This window comes from Heteronotia binoei, chromosome 8 (assembly GCF_032191835.1).
Source record: "Heteronotia binoei isolate CCM8104 ecotype False Entrance Well chromosome 8, APGP_CSIRO_Hbin_v1, whole genome shotgun sequence".
Classification (NCBI taxonomy): domain Eukaryota; kingdom Metazoa; phylum Chordata; class Lepidosauria; order Squamata; family Gekkonidae; genus Heteronotia; species Heteronotia binoei.
In genome coordinates, this window is record NC_083230.1 from 78,569,973 (window position 1) to 78,576,060 (window position 6,088).

Sequence of the window (6,088 nt, forward strand, 5' to 3'; positions counted from 1 at the left end):
TTTGGAGGAGAAAAATGATTTCAAAGTACCGCAACGAAAAGTGGCGTCTCACGTGACCTTTTGTTATCGATTGTTCCACACTGATTCCTATTACTTCTGCCGCGAAGAACTCGATACAACTCTTCTGATGTTTCCTTGGGATACAGGGCATATAAAGCCACCGAACACCTGTCAAAAAATATTTAAGGCTAGCTCCTGCTTCGGAAACATCACAGGAATCGCGACATACTTAAGTGGGTGGAATCTAGTAGCGAAAGGCTGTAACGTCAACTACAAATACTTGATATGAAGAAAAGTTTTCGTGTCAGCCCCAGTGGCCTAATGGATAAGGCATTGGCCTCCTAAGCCAGGGATTGTGGGTTCGAGTCCCATCTGGGGTGTATCTCTTTTCCCCTACCAAAGTCTCTTCGCATTTTTAAATGCGATATATTTTAAAGCCGCGAACAATAATTTCTTCTCTTCTCCCTTATAAGTGTTACGGATCCAGCTAATGCATGTGCGCTATCGAGTAACTTAGTCTGCACTCTCAGAGGTTGTTGTTTCGTTTGTGTTGCATTCGTTTGCGTAAAATGTTGATCGGATCCAGCTCTTCATAGGATGCACTAAGCACAGCGTGCTATCCCATAAAATTTCGCTGGGCTAGCCGTGTTAGTCTGTTGAAACAAAAATAACTGTGGCCTATTAGCTCCTTGAAGACTAACATTTTATTCTGGTATATAATGGACTATGCAGCTCTTATACAGAGGAGGGATGAAATGTATTGTGAGTTGGGTATCTGTCTTTGTTCATAACACAGAATTTATTTACATTACATGATGTTTTGCTCCAGAAATCGACTTCCAAAGCAGCGCACATGGACTGAAAGGCAATAAAAATTACACTATTTACGTCCTTGGCGAAGGTCATTTCCTTCTCAGCCGGTTGTTTCCTGCTTTTTCTGTGATACTCTCATCGCAGCCAGTTGGAAGAAGAAGCCTCTCAAGTGGCTTGGATCCAGACATCTGCTTTGTATTGATTTTGCTAATCAGTATACCCGGGAGGGGACACTCCCTGCTGTCAAACAAAGATAACAGAAAAACCGCATTTCTCCAAAGGCAAATGGCGCCTCCAGAGCGAATCTTCGCGGAGATCCATGGCTCGGTGTTTGATAGGCACCGGGATATCTTCAGTTGGATTGCTCGGGCTTCTTTACCCATCCTTGTGGGACAGAGGAGGGGCTTCCTCGTCAAGGGTCGACGAGACACCCTGATTGGCTGAGAAAGTGCTCCAGGGTGAAGATGGCGGCGTTGGGGCTCCCGCTGCGCACTTTCCGCTCCCTTTTGCGTGAGCTTCGTTATACGAAAGGGGAGACTGGTCGTTCGTACCAAGACATGGCGGCTTATCAGTACTTGAAGGCGGCCTTCCGCGCTCATCGGGTATATTGAGGTGGAGATGGGGGAGAGGAGGGTGCAGATGCCTGCGGACTCGCTGCTGCAACGTCTCACATTTTTCGTTTGAAATGTCATTTGCCTTAGTCGCTGTCTCTTAGCCCCTTACGGGCCTTATCTCAGGCTCAGCGATCTGTTGGGTTTTTGTTGTTGTTGTTCAGTCGCACAGTCGAGTCCTACTCTTTGCGACTCCATGGACAAAGTCACTCCAGGCCCTTCTGTCTTCCATCCTCCATGATGCCGAAACTGCTTTCGTTGCTGAATATACGTTTGCCTCATAGGAATACAAAAAGGTGTTTTCACCGGCATCCCCACAGCTGTAGGAGCTGAATTTCCTTAAAGCAGCTTGCATTTTAAGCCTAAACAGGCTCCTGCTGATAATGCATTGTATAGCATGATCCCCAATATTCTTACTCCATAGTAAGTCCTCATTTCATTGGGACTTTTAAGTGTGAATACGATTGTAGCCTTTTTTGTTGTTCAGTCGCACAGTCGAGTCCAACCCTTTGTGACCCCATGAACCAAGTCACACCAGGTCCTCCTGTCTTCCACCATCCTCCAAAGTCCACTCAAATTCATGTTATAGAACAAAGTAGGAGTCCACCTTTAAGACCAACAAAGTTTTATTCAGAATGTAAGCTTTCATATACATGCATACTTCTTTAGACAAGGAATGAGGTACAGTGAGTAGACCTACATATAGTTGGTGTGCAGTGGTTTAGAATACAAAATGGTACAAAGTTAAAATCCAATGGCAAAATAGTGTAATTAACAAATTGAAAGAACATTTGTACTGAATAGTATTTGCATAGGAAACCAATAAAAAGTACTATAAGCTGTCTGTTAATTGTCGTATTGCTAGCAAGTAGGGTTAAGATGTTCTTGTCCACCTAATTTACTTTTAAAAATTAACATGCATTGTAATCATCATTCTATGTCATAAGAAAAAAATAATACATTAAATTATAGTGAAAATGGGTTTAGTATATGTAATGAGATAAACAGCCAATATCCCTTATTTGAGTATGTCAATATAAAAAAACATTATTCTGATACACTATTCTAAAGAGAAATACATTGGAATATTGTGGTTATGCAGCTATACTTGGTGAGAATAGGTTCAGCATATGCAATGAGATAAAAAAACCCAATATCCCTGTTCAGTCCTGGGGAGGTGTTTGTTCCAAATTTCATAATAATTTGTAATTCAGCAATTTCCCTCTCCTTTCTGTTCTTGAAGTTCTACTCACTGTACCTCATTCTTGTCTGAAGAACTATGCATGCATACGAAAACTTACATTCTGAATGAAACTTTGTCAGTCTTAAAGGTGCTACTGGACTCCTATTTTATTCTGTAGCTTCAAACCAACACGGCTGCCGCCTGGATCTACCAAATTCATGTTAGTTACATGAGTAACGCTGTCCAGTCATCTCATCTTGTAGCCTTAGGACTTAAATATTTTGTGTTGGATGCTCCTTTTAATAGTATTATCTGTCTAAATCTTCAAGAGAGTGGTTTAAGGAAGTTGAAGTACTTTTTGCCCTCTTCCAGGTTCTAATATCCAGAACTAAATAACTATTTCCCATGTCTGTTCTAGCTCCTTCCCTCCCCTGTAAGAAAGTTCTGGCATTGTGTTGCATATACAGCATGTGTCCTTGCTAATGAAAGTGTGTTAAAAGTTACTTAGGTTTTTTAGTGAAAGTCAAATGTTTGTTCAAAGTTCCTTGTGTTTATTTACTTTTTTTCCTCTCCAGGTAACCAGTGAAAAGTTATGCAGGGCTCAACATGATCTGCATTTCCAGGCTGCCACTTATCTCTGTCTTTTGCATAGTGTCCGGAAGCACTTAGCACTGCATCAGGAATATCATGGCACTGGAGAGCGCTCACCAGAGGAAGTGGCTGGGCTTGTGGGCCTTAAGCTACCTCACCAACCTGGAGGGAAGGGATGGGAGTCATAAATATGAAATAATTTGCTAACCTTAAAAGAACTTTATTTAAATAAAAATGCATTTATCTAATGGTAGATACAGCAATTGGTTGCAAATTCTTCTCACTGAGTTACTCATTCAGTGTTCATTTTCATCCAGTAGTGACTGAACAAACTAGCAGTATAAGTAAATGAATATTCAGTTGCCTTGCTAACCAGGATAATCATTAATAGCGTGAAGATCAAATTCTCTGTCTTGGAAACTTATGCTGTTACAGATCACAAATGTTAAACTTCTTGAAAAGGGAAGATTTTTAAAACAAAGCAGGTGGAAAGTGCCTGTTAGGTCACAGCTATCTTATAGTGGCCCTGTAGGGTTTTAGAGATGAGAGTTAAGAGGTGGTTTGCCATTGCCTGCCTCCATATCATTACTGTGGTATTCCTTGAAAGTCTCACATCCAAGTCCTAGATAGGGCCTACCCTGCTTTGCTTCTGAGATCTGACAAGATTGGCCAACCTGGGCTATCCAGATTAGGGCAAAAGAAAGCATATCCCATTTTTGATTTTACTGAATATATCTCACTCGTGACCCTGTTGGGATGGCATATGTGGTCTTTCCATCCTTATTTTGCTCTTAATGATTGCCCCCAGGGTTACCAGTGAATTTTGTGACTGTATGAGGATTTAACACTACAAGAAAGGGAAAAATACCCAACCAAAAAAGGTTGAGAGCACAAAGAAACAGAAAATGTATCATGATGTAATATATAAGTGAACAAATTTAATTACATGACTAAATAGGACATCATACATAAACAAAAAAACAGGCAACAATAGATGTATCATTAACATCTATCAAGCACATTTTTATCCTGTCCTTCCTCTTAACATAGATCAGCATTCATAGTTCTCTACCATATCCTCACAAATCTCTGAGATGAGTAAGGTTAAGACTGGTCCAAAGTCATCCACTGAACTTTATGGCTAAAGTGCTAAACTTGGGTCTTCCCAGGCCAAGTCTGAAACTAGCCACTAGATAACACTAGACTTATACAATGATGCTGAATTCAGAGGCACAAGTCTCGTTGAACTTCCCAGGAAGTAAGCTAAGAAGGGGCAGTCTATGTTTTAAACTGTTTGAATTTATATACTTTAAAATTCATATCCTACATTATGGCCTCAAAGTGTGCATGTTTACCACCAAGATGCTACAAAAAACAGCTGCTGTTTGAATAATTAACAATGCCCTTTGCCTAACATTTTCATGAGATTTCTGAGCATGAAGGGAAAGCAAGCTTGATGGACTTGCATAGGAAGAGAATGACTACAGGAGGTAGTGTTGTCTTTAAAATGTGTGTCTGCAAAAACATACCTAAGGCCATATACAAGTACATATGGGAAGTGGTCTCAGATGTTCTGGTCCAGTTTTATCCATTATTTAGGAGACATAAATACTAAGGAAGCCCCATTAAACTCAGTAAGACCTTAATAAACATGCACAGGATCAAATAACATGTACAGGCCTTTGAGTTCTCCAGAACTTTGTCAGGCAGGATGTTAACGGGGGGGGGGGGGGAGTAAGAAGCTTTTACATCAAGTAAAACCCTGGTGTAATCTGCTTTGTGCTTTTGATGTTAGTTGCAGAGCTAATGCTAGTATCCCATAATACCTGCCTTTTTATGAGCAAGAGGCAATGAAGAGGTTATGTTCCACAGAAAACAAAGACCACAAATGACTTGCTTCCTAGGGAGAAGTGATTCTTTTTTCAAGAGAGAAGTGAGAGGCAAGTATAAGTTCCCTCCCTTTGACAAGAGGAAGTTAATTCTATCCCTTTCCTCTGAGGCAAACTGAGAAAGTTCCATTTTCACATTAACCAGAAAAGCAAGAAAGGGGCTCAATTAATTTTAATTTAATTTGTGATTTAGGCAGACTCTGGACAGCTTACAACATTAACAACATTTGTGATTTATACCCCACCCTACCCTTACAGATACTGAGACCAATTCCACACTCGACCTTTAATCCTGGTTTAGCCCGGTCCCCAAGCTGACCTATGCTAGAATCAGAGAAACCAACTCTATGATTCTAGTGTAGGATGTCAGCGTGGAGACAGGGCTAAAGCAGGATTAAAAGTCAAGTGTGGAATTGGTTTTAGGCAGTCATAGAACCTTGTTTGAGATTTGCAATGTAAGTATTTGTAGGCTACAGCTTACTATCACAGATACATGGCTTACTGCTACAATATAAAAACCATTTCACTGTTCATTTCTTGTTCCCTTTCTCCCTTAGTCTAACAAAAGGTCTTCTTTCTTGAGTTCATGGAGAGTTTGCGTGCTTTATGCATGACAATCTTTTCACAAGCTAAGGTCCTCGTGCAATAGCGGCACATAAGGAAGTATGGACCTCTTCTGCTAGGCAGCCACGTCACAAAACCAAACAAAGGAGAAACCCGAATTCTTGATAGCTCCACCCGTGATGCCAAGCTTTATCCTCAAGTCCATGAGCTTTGTCACCTTCCATTAGAACGACGAACTGGTTTCGCTAGACGCGGGTATTCTTCATAATTCAATCAACTGTGGGCCAGAGAGCTCCGCCGATTCAAAGGAGAAACGTCACAGAAAGAGGTTGAAGGTTCCATCCCCAATTAGCTTGAACGCCGGTCCGCAGGGACGACGGCTGCTCAAGACCAATCAGCGAAGACGCTTTACGTTACAAACGCAACAAGCTCGGCTT

At 41.1% G+C, this 6,088-nt stretch overlaps 1 non-coding gene across 1 annotated transcript; it reads left to right on the top strand.

Annotated features, from left to right (window-relative positions):
• The first annotated feature begins 307 nt into the window (after positions 1 to 307).
• TRNAR-CCU (transfer RNA arginine (anticodon CCU)) lies at positions 308 to 380 on the top strand. The gene has a single exon. It is a non-coding gene; the product is annotated as a tRNA-Arg (tRNA).
• Positions 381 to 6,088: the final 5,708 nt, after the last annotated feature.